Source organism: Canis lupus, chromosome 10 (genome assembly GCF_048164855.1).
Source record: "Canis lupus baileyi chromosome 10, mCanLup2.hap1, whole genome shotgun sequence".
Taxonomy (NCBI): Eukaryota; Metazoa; Chordata; class Mammalia; order Carnivora; family Canidae; genus Canis; species Canis lupus.
In genome coordinates, this window is record NC_132847.1 from 71,274,019 (window position 1) to 71,295,569 (window position 21,551).

Genomic DNA, 21,551 nt, shown 5'->3' on the forward strand with positions numbered 1-21,551 from the left:
TCCTAGTACCACCACACTGGGGGTTAGCATTTAAAAAATGAACTAGGGGAAACAAATCTTCAGTCTACAGCAAAAGAAATTCAGATAAATCTTCAGGTCATTCATCAAAGGCATTATGATGTTTCCCCCAACTATAATCCCATCTTTCCTCTAAGTACTCAAGCTATTTCAAGTTTTACACAGATAAAAATATCTTGAGATTTTAAGATTTCTGATATTCAAAAGTATATGAGCTAAAAAATATAAAAAGATAAATGAGAACATATTTCTAATATTAAAAGTAATATGCAAACCTATCTTTATCCTTAAAATGTATTTCGCTTTTCATTTTAAAAATCTTTTTACTCATTTTCTCCGCAGTCTTATTTTCTTCTTTTTGCCAAGTTAACATCTGAATGACATTTTAAAGCCTGTCAAAGGAGTGAAAACTAAAACATATGATCTTAATTAAGTTTAAGTGAGTGTTTTCACAATTCAAAGTTGTAGTTAAGAAAGTTAGTATTTTATTTTAGAGAGGGAAAGTGGAAGTTTGCAAGTCAATTCTGTTCTTCCTCTATTAAGTCAAAACAAGTCTCTCTGGAGCTCAAAATCATTTATCTCTGTAAATCAGAGTCCTTTATTTGATAACGGCCCCAGAACATTCATTGTGAAACATAGGGCAATTATCTCTATTATAAGCCAAACTATTTCAGATCGTATCTTAAACACTATTAAATTTCTTACAAAGACCTGAAAGAACTTCCCTAATTACTTGTGGTCTTTCTTCAAACTATAAAATATTATGGCATCATTGTGTGGTAAAGATATCTTGGGCTTCTGAGCTCAAATCCTTGCTCAACAGTGAATTTTCTTTGTAACCAGAGTCAAATTACTTGTAGTAGGTACATCTTAGCATGTTGATTCAACACTGTTTGTCTTCTCAATCCACACTTTAAGGGTCCCAGCAGCGGTGACCTAGTCAGAAGTCACCGATGATGGAATCAAAGTTGAGGATGTAATGCAAGCTGAACCACCAGAGTACATTAGTGGCGATTTAGGAAGTGACCAAAGAAAAAGAGAGATTAAATTCACTTCTAGGAAATGAAAACCCAAAAGTTTGTCAGAAGTTGGAGGTGGAGAGGAAACAAAGTAATGAGAATGAGTTAAGACCCACTAAGTGGTAGAGAAAGGAAAGAGAAGGTTTCTTGGACATCCAAAGGCTGGGTGGGCTCTCTGTCCTTTGGTTCCATGAGACATTTTTATTTCAATGCTTACACCAAAGCTCACCTTTTGTTTGTTTGCTTGTTTTAACTAGTTGGGTTTTGCTGCGGTTGTTTTTACAATTTTGTTTCTTTTTTTTTAAGATTTTATTATTTATTCATTCATGAGAAACACACAGAGAGAGAGGGAGGCAGTGACACAGGCAGAGGGAAAGCAGGCTCCATGCAGGGAGCCCAATGTGGGACTCAATCCCGGGTCTCCAGGATCACGCCCTGGGCTGAAGGCGGTGCTAAACCACTGAGCCACCCGGGCTGCCCATACAATTTTGTTTCTTATAGGTAAAGGAGTTCTAAATAATATAATATGCATTTTACTTGAGTTTTGTTTTTTCCTTTTAAAAATGAGTACATGAATATTTCAGATTGTGATGTTGAGGATTAGAGATTGTGCCCATAAAATGTGCAATTCCAAGTAGGAAAGAAGAAAATGGTATGTTATTGGTTATCTTCCTTCTGCTTCTCCTTCATCATCTTTATTATTGTCATGGTTCCTTTGCTCTCACATAAAGAAAAAAAATAAGAAACACAAATGACTGGGTTTATATTTGGAGCATGGAAGGCATATCATCATTTTAAATAAATATGTAGAGACACAATTTTGTCAACTCTCCAAGGCTTAATAAAGCCCATGATTTCATTACATTGTTTTTTTTTCTCAAAGAGTTTCAACTAGGATTAGAATCTATCAAAGAATTTAGTAAACTATATTTTGTCTACTTCAGTCCAAATGAGCAGATGTTCCCCAAGTCCTTTTCTGAGATTGTTTTGATATGTGCTTACACTCTTGGCTACTAAAGAGGGATGGTTCTGGTTTTATCTGGTCAATTGAGTCACATAATCAGTCATGCAGTCAAGCAATCAATTGGCCAATTTCTACTTTCCCTCTCTCACCAAATCGAATTATTTGATTATATTGTTGATCACTTTTATATTTAATCCTCATGAATTTCCCCTAAAACAGACTGGAACATTACAAGGCATAACATAATTTCCCCAACACAAAATAGGGATGTAGCCAGTGGTAGATTTGATATTTTCCAATTTTCAGAGCAGCCACCTTTCCTTCACAACCATCCCACAAATACACTCAAGAGAAAGAAACAACTACCTTTGCCTTGAGGTGCATCAAGTTATTTTCACTTTACAGGTGAGAAAACTGAAGTTCAAAGAGAGGTATGGTAACTTTTCTGGTGCCATAGAGTGTTAAGACACAGGGTATCTCAAGTGACCAAGCTGTAACCCACATAACTTGGATCTGCTACTTAGGAATAGTATCTAAATAATATCTCACTGATAGTACCTTGTATGGGGATCCAGGAAACAGATTTTTCCAATAATATTAAACCAATATTAAACTATGGTGGATAGCTTCTGACAAAAGGACTAATAAACACATGTTAGAGAAGCGTGGTCAACTCTGTGGCCCAAGTATAAAGTAGAAAGAGTATAGGAAGGAAAAACTGATACTGAAGGAGGATTGCTATTGGCAAGCTGCCTCTTTTAACTTTATTGAAAAAATTAAAATAAAAATACAATCCAAGAATGGATGGGCCATTTTCCTAGAGCTAAATTAGCCAACCCAGAGTCTGTGTTCACTTTGAGCTACTTTATATTAAATTAATGTTTTCTCCAATGTTTCATGATTCAGAAAACTCCTTGTGTCAGAGATCATGTCTTCTTTGCTATAACCTATGGGCTTAACAAAGAGCACAAGAAATATTTGTAAGATGCTGAATGGATGTTTAGAGATGACATTCCCTCAGCTGCAAAATTCTTTTCCTTGCTGCTAACTCTAAATGGTCCAGTTTAAAAGATCGTTTCTTCAAGGAATTCTTTCCCATTTTTACCATTTAAATTCAATCTCTCTCCTTCCTCAGAGTGTTGAATAGATGTCCTTGTTATAAGCATTTTGTTCTGTTTCATCACTGTGTTGGTTAAGTGACATGAGGAAGAATGCCTTTTTAGCTACAAGGTCCTAGAAGTTTGTAGCCATTCCCTACTAAACTCTGTTTTTTTTTTTTTTTAAGATTTTATTTTTAAGTAATATCTAAACCCAACATGTAGCTTGAATTTACAACACCAGAATTAAGAATCACTTGCTTGTACTGCCTCAGCCAGCCAGGCCCCCTACTCAATTATGTTTTAGCTCAGTACCTAGAATAGTGATTTTCATTCAATAGAAAAAAAATCTGATAAGTAAATAAAAATAAATATGAATGTGGCTATAAATGTGTTTGTTTGGCTCTAGGCAAAAACTGATAAAGGATGTTTGCTCTTGATATTTCTTCTCAAAGACTTGATATATTACATTCTCTCAGCTCCCTGATTAGTACTCTTTTGCTTTTTCCCATCAAGAACATTCTCCTGAGACTATTACAAATTAAATTATGCCAAGATATAAAAGACTGAAAAATCCCAAAGGAGTTACATTTATGCCTGGAAAAGGTATTAAGTTGGAGAAAGATGATGTCATTGAGCTAACCAAGATGACCTTACTTGGAGAAGTGGATCAAGAAAGCAGGGCTTCTTAAATTCCTCTATGCCTGAATTTTAAAACATGCTTTACCCTGTAAAAGATGTAGGTATGGCTAATTATGATTAGGGATAGGGTCACTGGAATTCTGGGATTTGGATGAGTCTTAGCTTGGTCAATCCAGTAGTGCTGGATCACATAAAATGAGTTTCAGATTCCACATCTGTAAAAATAAGCCTGAAGTCTTCCCAAGGCTTTTTATTCACTGTTTCTAAGATATCAGTTGAAGACAAATTTTGAAAAGTTACTTTGGACTCAAGGGCTAGAATTGAATACCAACCAGGAATACTGAAAACAAACAACTAAGAAGTTGATGCTAGGGATCACCCTGACACTTTATAAAGTTTCTTTCTTTCTTCCTTTCTCTCTTTCTCCTTTTTTTTTTTTTAATCCAAAGCCAGGATTGAGATGAAGATAAGGAGGGGATCTAAGAGTTTAAGCCATTTTACGTATCCAAAACTGGGGATAGATAGGCAAAATATATGGGAGCAAATCACAATAAAGAAGGAAGGAAGGGAGAGAAAGAGAATATGAAAAAGACAAAAAGGGGAGAGCGAAAATATTCAGGAGCTAACCTGAGCACATTAAATACTACATGTCATTAACTGTTGGAAAAATAGGCATATCCCACAAAACCCAAGTGCATAGTAACCGACATAAATATTTTCTGCAAAGATCTACTCTATCCTGGGTTCATGTCTGTTTATGATTGATGACAGCTACATCTTGGCCCTAAAGGACAATCTTTATTCACATCAGTCAGCTAGGCTGGTTTTAATCGCCTAAATATAATTCAATCGTCAGAGTCCATATTCTTAACTAGGAAATGTCAACATTGGATTTGGCCAATGAAACATCAAGGGAAAGACAGGCTACCATCCTCAAACTTTCTTGTAATGTGAATTATAATCAGAACCTTCTACTGACTTTGGTTCTCACTTTTTTCTCCTCTTTGTTTTCCATAGGGTAAGATTATACAGAAACAGAATATACTTATCAGCTATTTATTATCCTCCTTCACTCTAATTTATAATAATCAGAAAAATTTTAATGTTAATTGGATATTGCCTCGTTAGTACTTTGATCTATATATAGGGCCTAGAACTTGTTGGGCACATATGATTTTATTTTTATTCTTACACTTATTTAATCCAGGCCATTTTTTGTCTCTCCCTGCCCCATCTCCTACCACCACATTTTACAGATGAAAAATATGAAGCTCAGGAAATTCAACTAATTTACCCAAACTCCCTCATCAGTAAATGACAGTAAATGTTACAGACCACTGGTCAATATTAGTCACATGACAGCCTGACTATAATGGAATCTGAAAAGTCTTCCCATATATGCAGGAATAGGAGAAGAAAATCAGATAAGGTAAGCATTACTAATTTCTATTACAGCAGGCTTGTACTCTTTTTTTCTATTTTGCATAACTTGATGACTCCCTGAAATGTCTGCATTGCTCAGTACCAGAGAGAGTTCAGTTCTATTTATGGTCCTTCACAAGCAAGCACGGGCACCATAGTTATTTATTCTTCTCCATAGATCATCCTGAGTTGGTTATTCATAAATCTCATCTTCTTTGTCTTCCCTCCTCCTCTTCTTCCCCCTTCTCTTTCCCTCAGCGTCCCCAAACATCTTATCAACACCATCTGTTTTCGCTGCCTACTCAGGCTTAGCCCAGATCCTCACTTCTTTAGACTGGCTCACCGACAATATAAATGAAACTCTCTAGTGCTATATTAATAACCTCTCATAGCATAACATTGATGTGTCATTACCTTAAAAAAAAAAAAAGTCTCACAGTCAGAGAAAGGATAGGGAGAGATAAATAGTACAAAGACAGAAAGAGCCCTATGTTTCCACCTACAAAATGAGAACCAAGATTCAGTGGTTTCTAAGGAATTTGCCTAAGGTCACAGAGCTATTTAGTGTGGCTGATGTAGGGATGGTGATACTTATAAGCAGAGGAAGGGAGGGCAAGGAGGACAATGACCTTTGGACTAAGGCCTCCTCAATGATTCTAGGGTTGTTTCATGTTATGGAAGAAGAGCTACAGTTCATCTTTTGTACTCTTCAAAAGCACTTTTTGGTGGAAAAATAAAAGGATAGCTTCCATCTCTGTGCAAAGATTTGTTTTTCTTGAAGCTCCTGCCATTCACATATATTAACTAACCTTTGCCTAGTGAGGCAGTATCATACATCCACTTATTTTTTCCAAAAAAAAATGTTTTTTTGAGCAATTACTATATGTGGGATTTTAGGCTCTAAGGATACAGTGCCCAACTGAAATGACTGCCTCTCATTTTTCCACCGAAAAATGCTGTCTGCAACATTTCTAAAATCTTCAATTCAGCTCTTTCTATCCTAATGTATTTTTTTTTAAGATTTATTTATTTATTTGAGAGAGAGAGCATGAGCAAGGGGAGGGGCAGAGGTAGAGGGAGAGAAAGAATCTTAAGCAGGCTCCATGTTCAGCATGAAGTCCAATGTGGGGCTCAATTTCATGACCCTGAGGTCATGACCTGAGCAGAAATCAAGAGTCGGACACCTAACTGAATGAGCCACCCAGATGCCTCCCAAAAGTATCTTAATTCACTTGTGAATATGCACTGCCTCTGGCACTGATTGCCTCTTCTTATCATCTAAGGTAGGACACTGCTGTTCCCCCACCCCTCCCCCCCACCACCCCGCCGCCAACAATCTGAGAATTCCCCGAATTAACACAATCGTCAGCGCAATTAGACTCATTTAAACTCAGGAGAGACATGTTTTTCTCATGAAGTAGTGGAAAATAAAGTTAATCCAATTGCAGTCAGTTTTCAAAAGTCAAGAACTGAAATGTCAAAGACAGGAAAAAAGTGTTATCCCCATGGCTACTGTGCTCTGAGCTAGGGATGACTCATGGGAGATCATGTGTGTGTGTGTACATGTGTGTCTATTATCTCCAGATCATTAACAAATTACTAGAACTAGAAACTTGGAAATTACAACCAGAAAATGTGGACTGATATTTGAGTTCTCTTTGGGTGGTTTTGAAATTTTCTTGAAACATGTACAGAAATAAAAATAAACTACAGACATAAGGGTGCTTTTTCTTTTTCTTTTTTCTAGCTTTCTGGTTTCCACTTTGCCATGATTAAACTATTCACAGGCAGGCTAGAAAGCTTTTCTGGAAAATGAGCTTTAAATTTCAAAATGTGAAATTTGTTAGTAAGTTGAAAAGATTTTTGTTCTCCCTAAATCAAGGAGTTTATCTATTGGTAAACAGTATATATTTATTTCATTATTTCAAATCAGTAAGGAAACAATATATCAAATGAGGCATCTGGGAAATAAGTTTTAAAATACATCCCTTATTTACATGTTCTTTTCCTTACTGGGCCAGTTTCTCTTTCCTCCTCTTCCTGGCTACTTCCTTAATTTATCATTGAATCCAGAAAATTCTTACCAGCCATCTTTTATGTGCCAGGTGCACAGAATTAAAGAACTCTATGGTGCTCTAGAATTAAAATTCTCAAGTACTTCACAATCATACTGAAGCAACAGGGCAAGTGCCTTAACGTGTGATGTTAGAGGCATGACGGATGGACAGAGGAGAGCCTGTCTGACTTTGTTTAGCAATTTGGGGGACTATTTCACAGAAGTACAACTCATGTCATGTTTTGCAGGAGGATTAAGATGGCCTAGCAGAGCACAAGGGACTGCAGCCCACTGAAATTGCTCTCCAGGATCACAGATGCAGGAGAGAGCAGCATGGCTGGAACATGGGGCAGGTGAGTGAGCTGCAATGGGAGGGGAGGCAGTAGGGAGAGCAATCGTGAAGAGCATAGTCCTCCATATGAAGGTCTCACTTGTGACTGTGTGTTTTTTGGCCTCTCTGTCTTCCAATCTATAAGATTAAAGCAACACAAACTGGGTATTTGAAGACAGGAGAAATAAATGTGGTGTGTCTATGTAACTCAAATGGCATGCTACTTGGATGATAAGATTTGTGGTTTCCTGGGGAGTTTCCTTCAGTGTATTAAATACAATGATTTCCTAAGCTCCACTGAGTACTTCCTATATGTCCAGCACAGAATCAGAGGTTGGGGAAGAGAATTAAGAAATATCAAGTCAGTTTTATTCAAGGCAACCTATTTATTGATCACCAAGGCTATGCAGACCATTGTGCTAGGCATAGTGGGTACAAAGATGAATAGGATACTGCCCCTAACTCCAGGAATCTTAGAACTCAAGCCACAGAACAGAGATGATGGAAGAATGGTTCCAGTTCCTTCCATTACTTACTCAAACTGTGTTGAGTCCCCTACTATATGAGATCGTTGTGGTTGGGGAGGGAAGAACACAGCTTTGTATCTACTGCATCATTTACCAATGAACCACCTGTCTTCAAGAAGCTCATGGAGTACTGCCTAAATAATGAATATAAAATAACAGGAACACAAGGAAAATTACAGACAAAAAGGTTTTGTGAGAGTTTCATTCAAAGTAATTTGGATGGAGGGAAAAGGCTGAATATTTATTGAGCATCCTCTGTAAAGCCAGTTTTACAAATATAGTCTCACATTTTTCACAATTCACCAAAATCAACATCTTTATCTTCATTTACAACTAAGGAAATGACTTAAAGAAGTTACAGTAACCTGCCCAGAGAGAACCACTGCTAAAGGTAAGGACTTGAACTGGGCACTTCTGGTTATATAGTCATGTTCTCTCCACTCTATCCAGGCTATGTGGAACTAAAAATAGCTTAGAGAAAGAAGTGGCGTTCAAGGAAAACTGATTCTCACCTTCTCATAAACACACAGCTTTTGTATCAGAGGCTAGGTTCTTCTATTAGAAGCTGATCAATCAATCTCATTGTCCAAAGAGGTAAAACTTGGATAGAAACAGAACAATAAACATTTCCAGACTTAGTATGTTCCGATGATCTTGTGTGCAGACATGGGAATGCCATGGCATGTAATGTCTCTGTGTCCTTTCTGGCTTGTCTTAAGATCATCTGGCGCCAGTCGTATGGCAGGAACCCATTTGCAATCATTCCTATTTGTGTTTTGAGCGTTTATAATAACACTGGGTAAATGAATATTAGCCCATGCACATTGTTCCTTGCCAGGAAATACATTAACAGAAATCTTCAGGACTCTAAGTACAATTTTGTTTGAGAAGACTTCTCATAGTCTCTGGTATTAAAGATGTTAAGATTTGAAAGTTCATACATGACGGGACAGAGTGTAAGTGACTATGGATGGAATGCCTGTCACTTGAAATGTGGACAGAACCACGAGAGGCTTTAGTGAGAAAATAAACTTGGGATTGTAAATAACGCCTGACTTGACATTTCCCTTGTGGGGGACCCCGGTAATGGGGCCCAGCTGCCAAGCATGATGCTCCATTGAGTTATAAGGGAAAACAACATTTTTTCAAACTGATATTGTTAAGATCCACGACTGAATGACATTTGTTTTTGTACTTTATAACAATTCAAACCAGATTATTTAATACCGAAGCCACAGAAAAACAAGCCCCACTGCCAGCCCCCATCCTTCCTCCCTCCTGATGGATCTGCTCTTTTGTTCTCAAAATACAGGTTGGAAGTAGGAGCTGTTTACAGAATATTTCTGAGTTTGCAAGATGAAAAGCTTTTATAACTGAGCTTGAAGTGCTAGAGATGCTTTTAATCAGTGTGTAGGATTTTAATTAATCCCAGGATTGCTCCTTTTCCCAAAAGTTCAGGTGCAAGATCCTATTCTTGCAGGGTTACATTTGAATGCAGGCTGAAAGACCCCTTCAGAAAACAGGATAAAGAATGCAGATGCTTGAAGTGGGGGACGGAAAACTAGATTTTTATCTCATTTCTGTTATTCTGGAGTTGTGGCCCCAGCAGCTAAATAAGGGGATTTGAGAAAGAATGGCTTTGCAGTTACTGGTTATACAGGATATTGTGAATATATGCAGAAATGTTTTGAATCAAAGCTTATCTATCTCTCTCTCTATATATATACAGTCCGTAATCACTGAAGTCAAAGGCTAATGTCATCGTCTATAAATTCTACTCAGAATTTTAGAATTCATAGAGTCAAATCTAGACAGCTACAGCTAAATGGACCGTGCAGGCAATTGTGTCACAGTGTCCTTGTTTGTAGAATAAAAGGATGGCCCTGGGGCTCTAGGCAGAGACTCTATGGCTTCCAGGACAAAGTAAAAATTCCCTTGCTTGGCATTCAAGTCCCTTTATGATCTGGCCAATTGACAAATTGACACCCCTGCTGATATGCCTCCTGTAAGCTCTCCACACATTCCCATGTCTTTAGTCGTCACTCCAAAAATTTATACTATTTTATGCTTTTGTGCTTTCTGATTAGTTACTGCTTTTGCTTGAAATTTCCTTCTGTTATTAAGTCAGAGTAACAAATAGCATATTCTGTAGACACTGGCATTTTCTTAAGCGAATTCCATGGATCACCAGTATCAAATGCTTTTCTGATGTGTGGAACATGTGTTTTTGGGAGAAGGGGAAGAGGAGCTAAGTGTTAACGATCTCAAAATGAGGAAGAATGATGTTCATTCTACCAATCCTTTGAAAGATCGCAAGATAGAATGCTATAATAAAGGTTCTGAAAATTCTTAAAAAAGAGAAATATACCTAAGCCAGCATTTTCCTTTCTGTTTAAGATTTATTTATTTATTTTAGTGAGAGAGAGTGAGTAAGCTTAGTGGGGGGAGGGGCAAAGGTAAAGGAAGAGAATCCTCAAGTTGATTCCCCATTGAGCAGGGAGCTTGACACGGGGGCTTGATACCAGGCCCCTTAGATCATGTCTTGAGCAGAAATCAAGTATCAGACGCTTAATCAACTGACCCACCCAGGCACCCCTTAAGCCAGCATTTTCTAAATGCATATGATGATAAATTCCTTCTTTTAATACTCTCCAGATCACAGTGGGAAACAACTGTTCATATTAACATTGAACATATGTCACAGATTGATTATAAATTTTCAAGGAATTATGATACACTTTATTCTTATCAATAAATTTTAATTAAATGTTTTATATTGATATAATTGTAGTTGTAACATGACATTGCAGGAAATAATAGAGATAATAATAATAGTTTCTCTCAATGATGTCTTATAAAACTATAGGACAATATCACTACAAGATACTGACCCATGAAATCTTTAGATGTGTATCATTCATTTTCCAGGTGTTCAGATTTTCCTAATGTCTTTCTGCTTTTTATTTCTAGTTTGAGTCCATTGTAGTATGAGAAACCTAAATGATTTCAATCATTTTAAATTTGTTGGGGTTTGTTTTTTGTCCCAAGAGAGGGTCTATCTTGGTATATGCTTCTTGGACACTTGAAAATAATGTCTATTCTGCTTTTGTTGGTTGGAATATTCTTTAAATGCTGATTAGATATTTTTGTTTGATGATGTGAGTTCTTCTATATGCTTCCTGATTTTCTATTTGACCAATCATTTGTTGAGAAACAAGCGTTGACTCTTCAGCTATCATTATGGATTTGCCTATTTTTCTTTTCAGTGTCTGCCATCAGTCCCTGAGGCTTGGTTCACATTTCCCTTCCTCCCTGTGTTGCCCCCCTCCATCCCTCCTTTCTTTCCTTCCTCCTTTCTTCCTTCTTTCTTTTTTTAGATTGTTGTTTAGACTAGGAAATTTCTAACATTCTGCCTCCCACTCACTGATTCTTTCCTTTGCCTTCTCCATTTTGAGCCTACCTCTGAGTTTCCCATTTTTCAGTTCTAAGATCATCATTTGCTTCTTTATTTATTCTATTCCTTGGCTAAGTCTTTCTGTTTTATCATTCACTTAAAGAATATTTGTAATTTCCCATTACAATATTCCTATTAGGGCTGAGTTAAAATCGTTGGCAGATAATGTTTAAATCTCTGTCTCCTCAGTTTTGGCATCTACTGACTGTCATTTGTCATTCAAGTTGACATCGTCTTCATTCTTGGTATGTCAAGGATTTTAGTTTGAAATCTGGAGATTACATTGTAAAACTCTGGGTCTTATTTAAATCTACTATTGATTGATTGATTTTAAAGGAGTTTTTAAAAAGATTTTATTAATTTAAAAAGAGAGAGAGTGTATATGCAAGCAGGGGGAGGGGCAGAGGGAGAGAGACAATCTCAAGCAAGCTCTCCAATGCAGGGCTCAATCTCATGATCCTGAGATCACGACCTGAGATGAAATAAAAAGTCAGACACTTAATCAACTAAGCCAACCAGGCACTATTAAACCTACTCTTTAGATAAGAACTGGCGGGATGCCTGGGTGGCTCAGTGGTTGAGCATCTGCCTTCCGCCCAGGGCATGGTCCTGGAGTCCCGGGATCAAGTTCCACACCTGGCTCCTTGCATGGAGCCTGCTTCTCCCTCTGCCTGTGTCTCTGCCTCTCTCTCTCTCTCTCTCTCCCCCCGTGTCTGTATCTCTCATAAATAAATAAATATATAAAATCTTTAAAAAAATAAATAAATAAGACCTGGCCTTCTCTGATACTGTTCTGGGCAGAGAGGGAGAGCACCATTTTGTTACTGCCAAATGGAGGTAAAAGTCCAGGTTCCCCACTTGGTCTCTGTTTACAACCAAGACTGGAGGCTCATCATTACTGCGAGGCATGAATCTGGTTCCCTATGCCATTTCCATGGTAACTTCGGTGTGGGGTGCCTTCACTATGCTGGGTGATGAAAGTCCTGCCTCCCCACTAGGCTTGCTCTGGCACTATCTGGTGGGGAGAGGAATGGTGGGTTGGAGTAGAAATTCAGACCTCCTGTATGGTCCCAAGTGACATATGTAGGATGGCTTTTCATTGGCTGGTGGGGATGAAATACCTTCTCTGATATCACCCCAGTCTTGCATGTTGGGGAGTTTTGTTACAATGCTATGAGGACAGAAATCCAGGCTGCTCCTTGCGTGGCATTTGTTGGCATGGGTGTGGATGTGCCACAGCTCTTCTGTGGTGTTTGGCTGTAGTAGATTGGTTATTGTTTAAAATCTTTATGCCGGTGCACAGAGCAGGGCTGCAGGGCGCTGGCTGTCCGCTGCCCGGATGCAGCTGTGTTCCTCAAAACAAACAAATAAATAAATAAATAAATAAATAAATAAATAAATAAATAAATAAATAAAATCTTTGTGCCTTGATTGTCCCTTTCCTGGTCCCTTTACTAAGAGAAGTAGCTTATGTTGGGGAAAATTTTTTTTTTTTTTTTTTGGTCTATGTCCTTTGGCATTTCCAGGTTGCTGGCTTTTTCATCTTCCAGTTATGTATATATGAGACAGAGAGAAAACCCAGGGTATCCATTATCCTATCCCTCCCTTGAGTCTTGAAGTCCCTGGCTTGTCTGCCTTCTTATCTTCAATTTTCAAAATCTTATGTGTGTCTTGTGTATAACGCCTAGAGTTTTTTAGTTGTATTTATTAGGAGAAAATTGGGTCTAGTCTACCTTCCTGGAAGTGAAGTCCTTTATCAATAGTTTTAAACTGTCATTTTGAACAATTATTACCTATCTCCAGGCACAATATGATAGTCTTTTTATTAGACTTTATTTGCTTAGAGAAGTTTTAGGCACTATGATATTCTTTATATACATTATTTTATTTTGTCTCTATTAAACAATGGCTAAGGTATCATTATCTCAATTTAATGGGTGAGGACTGAGGTTCAGTAGGATAAGGAACTTACACAAGCAAAAAACAATGTCAGGATTTAACCTCAATATCTCTCCTTTTCTAAACTGACTCTTTCAGAGTCATGCTGTTAACTCAGCTCTATATAGGACCACTGGAATTCCTGATGACTGAGAGAGAATCATAAAAATAATAAGAGATCCAGGAATTAGGACACATGAAAGATAACTGAAAGGAAGTAAATATTGGAGAGAAAAGACAGTCTGTTCACACATCTGAACAACTTTCAGATGGATGACACATTTGAACTCTTCGGCAGGTCTCAAGAGAATATGAGCAAGACAAATGATTAAATGTTGCAAAGATCCTGAGTTCAGCTTCATTATAAGAAGAACAGTTATGGATATCTAAATGAAGATAAATTGTTTCTAGTGTCAATGAACTCCCATCCAAGCAGGATCTGGATTAATGTCCTGTGGCTGAAAAGTATGCAGAGGTTTGGTGGATATGACCTCAAAGCCCTTTCTCTTACAGCCTTTAATGCAGGCCAGGCTGTGCTATGTACCAGCTATGTGATATTGGACATATTACCTCTTTCTAAGCTTAACTTTTCTCTTCTATAGAATGGGAATAATAATCATACAAGCTTCACGGGATGATTATGAGGAGTGGGTGTGATGGTGGGTATAAAATGTTTAGTGCCACTCCTGCCATGTAGAAAGCATGATGATAATGATGATGGTGATGGTGGTAGTGGTGGTGGTAATTTTGTGGGTTCCAAGGGTACTGTAGGTTCTTTGAAGGGTTCACATTTTTTGTTGTAGAGAGATAGGTTGAGGAACTGATAAGCAGTACTATTTTAAATAATAAAAATAGATGTAAGTAATGAAAATTTTACTATACCCTATCTGTTCATGAATATTTTAGTATTCTAGAACTGACCTGAACTTATCATTGGTACTTGGGATGTCTTACATTTGGAACACACCCTTGTATAGAACAAATAAAAAATGAGTGCCACTCATTTATAGGCGTCCAGTTATATAATTCAGAGCCTTCATAACTTATCCATCGGGTGTCAAATGGATTCTACCTCCAAATTACTATTTGATCTTTGGCAAACCTCTTAATATCTCCTAGATTCCAACTTTCTCTTTCACAAAATAAGATTTAGAGAAGGTCATCTTTAAGCTTTGACCTTGTCCTGGGGCTTGGTTATTTTTCACTTTGACATGAACTCACATACATTGTAAGGGTCAGAAAAATTGCATCACTCAATTGGCCAGGCTCTTTTCTTCTCATTGTCTGCCCTAAAGTCACCAATCAGGGGAATTCACATTATCAGGAAGTTTGTGTTCCAGCCAGATTCCATTCCAATTTTGCTTCAGTTTTAGAAGCAATGATTCATGGCCCACGGTCATCCTTGTTAGGATTCACTTTCTTAGATGAAGTAGCTATTCCCAGCATTTCTTCTTGCAAAATTCCTGACCCTGTAGGGGAGAAGTCTGTATTGCTTATTTCACTTTCCTCTTGAGAGGAAAAGTTTTCAAGGAGTTTGGGGATTGGGACTGGTTCCCAATAGACACTTTCATACTTAGGTCACTTCTAATAATGAAATATTTTCCAGATAATCTGTTTGAACATTTCCATCCATTTAAGCACTATAGGCATCGAAGAGGCGCCTGCTTCCTACGTAGTCACAGCCTTCCAATGACCATGGGGTATGTCTGATTATAAGAGCTGCTTCCAACCAACTCTGTGGGTCAGTGGTGGAATACGTTTTTGGGGAAAACTTACTGCTATTGCCTGTCTTCCAGTGGAGAACATCATGCTTCCCAGTAACTCAAACAGAAAATTTTACTCATTCTCTCATTCCTCACCACCAGTTGGTCTCTATGTCCAGTCTATTATACTTTCTAAATTTGTTTTTCTGTTTTTGAATATTCAGCTCCTCTTCACTATGAATACTTCGAGTGGCTAGACTCTTGCTGGGGCTATTTTACAGGCCTGGAATTCAATCGTTTGGCTTCACTGTTGCGTTGCACTATGTTCTTCATTATCCTTCATGCTACTTCATGAGGCCATTATTTCAGTTATAAATCCAGGTACAACCATCCCTTGTGCCCAGGAGCAAGCAGCACGGTGGCCCAGTGAAGAATCTCTAAGTAGCTTATCCACCTATACAGCATGCAGAGATTCTTATAATCTGCCCTGTTCTCCTTTGTCAATTTTACTTCTCACCAAGAACCTCTTTGCACCCAAAGCCCAAAGCACTGAACTACTGGCATTTCATCAATATGTCATACTCTTTTATTCTTCTGAGTTTTTATAATTCTATTCTCTTTGCTTATAATGCCCTTCCCCTCAAAATTCCATACCTAGCAAACTCATACCATTTCACCACAAAGAATTGCTTTAACTCTAACGTTTTATATTATATCTTCCTTAATTACCGAGGTGGTTTTTATTCCCATTTTCTCATGTGCTTTTTTTTTTTAAATAGTACTATATTTATTTTATCATGATTCCCTTACAGACTATGAACACTAGAAAGAAATAAATACTATCCTTTTCTTTTTTATGTACAGATTTTGTTCTTTATTAATGTGTTTTAAATTTTTAAAATACCCATTTCTTTGTGGATAACTAGCTATCAGTTATCCAGATATGAGATGATTTTGAGAGAAGTGACTACAGCTTTTTAAGAAGGTAACAATGCATAAATGGGGTCTCTGTTGGAATCTAAATGATAAAACTGAGATTGTAAAGGCTTCATTTGATGGTTGATTCCATGCTACCCATGGGCTTGGCTTGTTAGTAAGCCTTGATCCCATATAAAGTCCTAACTGAAGCAGATTAGTCATCAAGGGAAGAGTCATGCCTGCATTTGTAACATTTGTCATTCCATTCTATTTATGACCATTGAAGGAATATTTTGACAAAAATATACATCTAGAAGAAGTCAGTCCAAGAGTCCACCATCCCTCCTATCTGTGGAATTCCAGGTGTAGCAAGTATTACTAACAGTAGAAACAAAGCTGCATTGGGCCTTTAACTTCAGGTAATTGGGATCCGGAGATATGGATCACTCACACTGGAGAAAGAGAGCACAGGTAACTGGAACATAGCACTACTGTCCCTCTGAATGGTGACAGCATTACTAGACATCGTATCTCAGTGGAGAGTATAAGCAATTTTGTTTCTTATAGCTTTACAAAGATGAGCTAATAAAGAGAGAATGAGCAACCAAACAATAGAGAATAAGGAAAGGTAGATTCCAAAAGTGACTGACCAGCAAAGAAAATGGGAATTGGAAAAAAAAAAAAAAGAGGACTTTTTCAGATATCCTCATAGAGGATGTTATTGTGAGCTTCCTGGTTCTCTTGGGTTTTAATACCTGAGGAGAACTGCAGATATTAAATGTGAAGATGCAGTGTGAAGACCTCTCCTGCTTTCCATTGTTCCATCCCTTCTTTGTTCTCACTCCTCCACCAGGAGATTTGGATAATTTTTCTAGTGTTGACTCAAACCCATCTCTTCCACAAAGCTTCTCTGATAATATCCCATAGACCCTAATGCACACCATTCCCCTTCCTAGCACATCAGTCATGTGGTGTAGTTCTAGGAGCATCCCCCCAGAAAACATCTTCTCCCTTGCTGATTGTATGAAAAGGATTAGCTTGCTAGATTTTCAGTAGCTCAAAAACTCAGACCCAAGTTTCCATGAGAAAATACAGATTCTAAATCATACAGAGGTGATATGCTTATATCAGATCCTTTTCTGATATTTGCTGTGATAGAAGTCCCAAAGGAGAAAATAGAGCTGGACACCCATTTAAGGTGGAAAGACAGATTTTATCGAAGCTACTGTAGTAGAGGAGAGAGTTTCCAGTATAGACTGAGCCCAACTCTAACTAAGAAAAAGGTAACTGAGTTTTGTTTTGTTATGTTTTTTTTTTTTTTTCCAAAAGGAGGACAAGTAGGAAAAAGAACTATGGAGAAGTGAAAAGGGGAGCCAAAAATGGACAAGTGGCATATGTATAAATGGAAAATGAAAGTGGGGTAAGTATAGAATTGCTGAAAATGGTCTGATGGTGGGTTGGTACAATGTATATTTTACAGTTTGGCAGCCTTGCATTTTCTCAAGCTAATAAGGCTCAGCATGAGTGCTGGGATCATCTTTAGGGACACAGCCTAGTGTAGGTGGAAGACAAGTTAAAATTTAGTCATATATCTTAACATGGTGCATGGGCAACTCCTTTGTACTGCATGGGAGTTCACAGTGTGCAGAAGAAGGAGAAGAAAATACAGAATAAATAAGGGAGGTGTTATAGTGGAGAGTATGATAGACAGGATGGTCCCCTATATAGAGATGTCCACATTCTATTTCCTGGGAACCGTGAATATGCTATGAAAGAGAGTGTCAGAGTTAGGGGAGGTGTGATGACAGAGGCAGAGAGAGAGGGAGGCAGTGGGGGAGAGAGAGACATCTGAAGATGCTGCTGACCTTGGTGATGGGGAAGGGGCCAGGGCAAAGAAATGAGTATAGCCTCCAGAAGATGGATTAGGCAAGGAAACAGATTCTCCTCTAGAGTCTGCAGAAGGGATACAGCCCTGATGACACATAGATTTTAGCCCTGCAAGATTCCAACAGCCAGAAGAGTAAGAAAATTAATTTATGTTGTTATAAGCCACTAAAACTTGTTTGCGCTTGTGGTCATTTGAAAGGACAACACAAGATAATAAACATGACCCTCAAGCTGCCCATTTCACCAGTCCCAGTTCCTGGCACCACACCCTGAGGACTGTGACATCCAGGGTACTGAAGGAAAGTGTGTACAATGGAACTCACTCCCAAGAACACAGTTTCTTGGTAGAGCAGGAACATGTTTGATACTCATTGCCCAGGAATGTCGTGGCATTTTGCTGTGTTGCTTGCAGTTTCAATATTAATATGAATGATCTTAATGTGATCTTTTTATCATTTGATTGCAGTTCCTTGGTGAATCAAATGACTCCCAAGCTCATTGACATTTAAAGACAGAGTGCATGCTCCCTACACTGATGTACTGAAACAGGAAAAGGTTGGGGTGATTCGTGCAGAGAAAGCTCATTTCTAAGCTATTTCAGTCGTCTTTTCACATCTGCCAATAATCTCTATTCCAAAAGCAATATTGGCTGGGGCACTGGAAGAATGTGCTAGTCTTTTCAGACAGGCTGCAAACTACCAGCAAAGTTTACTGAGCAGCCTTGTTACTAAAGCCACAGAGATGATAATTCTTTTCCTCCAGGGAAATCATATGTTCCCCTTCGTTGTTACTTCTCGCCTCTGCTGCACAGGTTCCAGTGGTCAATGCTCAGCACGCAAAGTCCTAGAAACGTGGCACTGCATATTTTATCAGCTTCCCCCCTCCACATCAAGTCTCCCTTCTGTTCGTTACCAGACCTCATTCTTTCACATTGATGTAACAGAGTTACCGATTCAGGTTTTCAGTAAAATGTCAGGGTGCAAATAATTGCCATGATAATCATAGCTACTGGGAATAAAGAGCGTCTTATGTGCCAGGAACTGTGCTGAGCATTTTGCATTTACTTCATTTATTTCACCTGAGTTTTCATGTATTCCGACTGACATTGGTTAATATTTGCACTACTGGTTAGAGCCAAAATTGGGCTTGGAAAGTAAGAAGCTAAGATTCCTAAGAGTTGTTAGTGTTTCAGTAGAGTAATGTATGCTTCTGCTCTTGTTGTCCTAAGAACTAGGGCCATTTCCCTTAGTACAGAGGCAGGTGAGGGCGCCACAGTTGGCATATAGAATGAATGATGCTCAATGTTTTTTGAGGAATATATGTGCACACCAATAGTTTGAGACACTCTTTATGTCTCAAAAAAGATTAGGCTTTTTAAACACATGAGGTGTGAAATCTGGAATTATACTGTCCAGTTTGGTCCTGTCTCCACCAGTTCATTCACTCATGCATTCATCTATTAACTCAACACATATTTATCATCATTCATGAGAGCATACACACCTCTGAGTATTGGGGCTGGTATGCAAATGAAACAAAGTTGTTCCTCATGAAGTTTATATTCTAGTGAAAGAAATGGGCAAAAGCAACAACAACAACAAAACCCACTTATATATGACAGATGGTGAGAAATGCTAAGTGGAAAGTGAGGCAGGGAAAGAGATAGGGAGAAACAAGTGCATCAGAGAAGGGTTCTCTGGAGGCACTGATGTTTGAGCAGAGACTCAGATAAAGTGAGAACAGCAGGCCCTGTTTCGCTCTGGGAGAGGAGAGTTGCAGGCTGAGGAATAGCAAGTACAAAGGCAGCCCTGAAGTGGTAAAGGGTCTACAGCCAGCAGCTTAGGTTGGGCTGCCCAGATTCCCTTATAAATGATTCATTAAGGAAGTGTTCTCAGGAGGAGCCTATAGGGGAGTAAGGAAGGTAGGGGAGGAAAGTGAGAATTTAGGCAAAGTCCTGGCCTTAGCTTGGTCTTCCCTGGAGATTATACACTAAGGATCTAGGGAGGAAGTCAACTCCCTTGGCCTCTGTCAGGAAAGGCAAGAGGGCTAGTCCTAGGTGCACAAAGGCAGCCCTTTAAAGAAGGTCTCTGGGCTCATTCTTTAGAGGATATGACTCCCAGAAGCTGGAGGATGAGCATAGAGCACCAACAGAGAGACTCAAGGGGATATGAATGGAGCCTTAGCTGTGTCCCCTAAAGCCAGTAAACTAGAGCAGAGTGAGAAAGAATAGGGTGCGAAAGCTGTTAAGGAGGTGGCCAGGGGGATCCCTGGGCGGCGCAGCGGTTTGGCGCCTGCCTTTGGCCCAGGGCGCGATCCTGGAGATCCGGGATCGAGTCCCACGTCAGGCTCCCGGTGCATGGAGCCTGCTTCTCCCTCTGCCTGTGTCTCTGCCTCCCTCTCTCTCATTGTGTGCCTATCACGAATAAAAAAATAAAAAAATAAAAAAATAAAAAAAGGAGGCGGCCAGGGACCCAGGAGGACAGACTGTGGATTTTTACTTTATTGGTAATGGGCAGTATTGGTAATGGGAAGCCTTGAAGATATTTTATGCAAAAGAGTGGCATGATGTGATTTACATTTTAAAAGGATCACTTAAGCTGCTGTGTGAATCATAGACTCAGGGGAATTAGAGCAGAAGCACCAAAGACTGTTAGGAGGCTGTGGTGGAATTCTGGGGGGATTAGGATCTTGGATCTGCACCATTCAACACAGAAGCCACTGGCCAAATATGGTCACTGAGCACTTGGAACAGGGCTCATTCAAACTGCCATGTGCTGTAAGTGTAAAGTATACGTCAGACTCAAAGGCTCAGTGGGAAATAAACAATGTATAATCCCTCACTAATATTTATTTTGTATTGATCACATGTTGAGATGATATTTTGCTCAAATAATTGTTCAAACAGATGTTAGTAATTGTGCTAAGTATGTCATTAAAATATGCTATTTAATTGTTTCTTTTTACTTATTAAATGTGGCTACTGGAAAATTTAAAATCATATATGTAGTTTGCATTGTATGTTTGTTGGACATCTCAGTTTAGATTCAGATGGTGAGAAGTGCTTAGCCTCTTACCTTCTTATAAAAGTAGAGGATAGAATTTGCTGATGCATATTATATAGGGGCTTAAAAAGTACACTGGATGATGGTGACATTTTCCAAGATGAAAACCACTGGGGGTGAAGAGCCTATTGGGGATGATAGGAAATGGAATTTGGTTTTGGTCCTAAGTTGGGGATGTCTAATGGACCTTGACATCAAAGTAATAGGTGGTTGGACATGAGTCTGGAGTTCCTTGGAAAGATGTAGGCTAGAGACTTAAGTTTGAGAATATTTAGTATATAAATAGTTTTTAAAGCAATTAGACCAGGTGCCATCACCTAAAGAGTGAGCAGAAAGAAGAAGTATATGGATGGAAGCCTGCTGTAGGCAATCTTCTGAAAAATGGGGAAACAATGGAGGATCTTAGAAATTAAATCTTGCTAATTGTCTGAACTTGCTCAATTTCCCATTTAAGCCCTTGTTTTACTACATATAAAGGGGATTAATAATAGTACAAGCTTCATAAAGTAGTTG

General features: G+C 38.5%; 1 long non-coding RNA gene across 8 annotated transcripts in view; it reads left to right on the forward strand.

Moving 5' to 3' along the window:
- The window catches only part of LOC140641938 (uncharacterized), an 82,286-nt gene that overhangs the window by 43,844 nt on the left and 16,891 nt on the right, over nt 1-21,551 (forward strand). For 2 of the 8 annotated variants that reach the window (XR_012038527.1, XR_012038531.1), the window contains exons 1-5: nt 8,091-8,467; nt 13,568-13,933; nt 15,396-15,552; nt 16,376-16,560; nt 17,419-17,509. This is a non-coding gene — a long non-coding RNA (uncharacterized lncRNA). Of the gene's footprint in view, nt 1-7,345; nt 7,572-8,090; nt 8,468-13,567; nt 13,934-15,395; nt 15,553-16,375; nt 16,561-17,418; nt 17,510-18,442; nt 20,357-21,551 lie in introns of those variants that run through there. The other 6 variants (XR_012038526.1, XR_012038528.1, XR_012038532.1 and 3 more) reach the window with 6 other exon arrangements.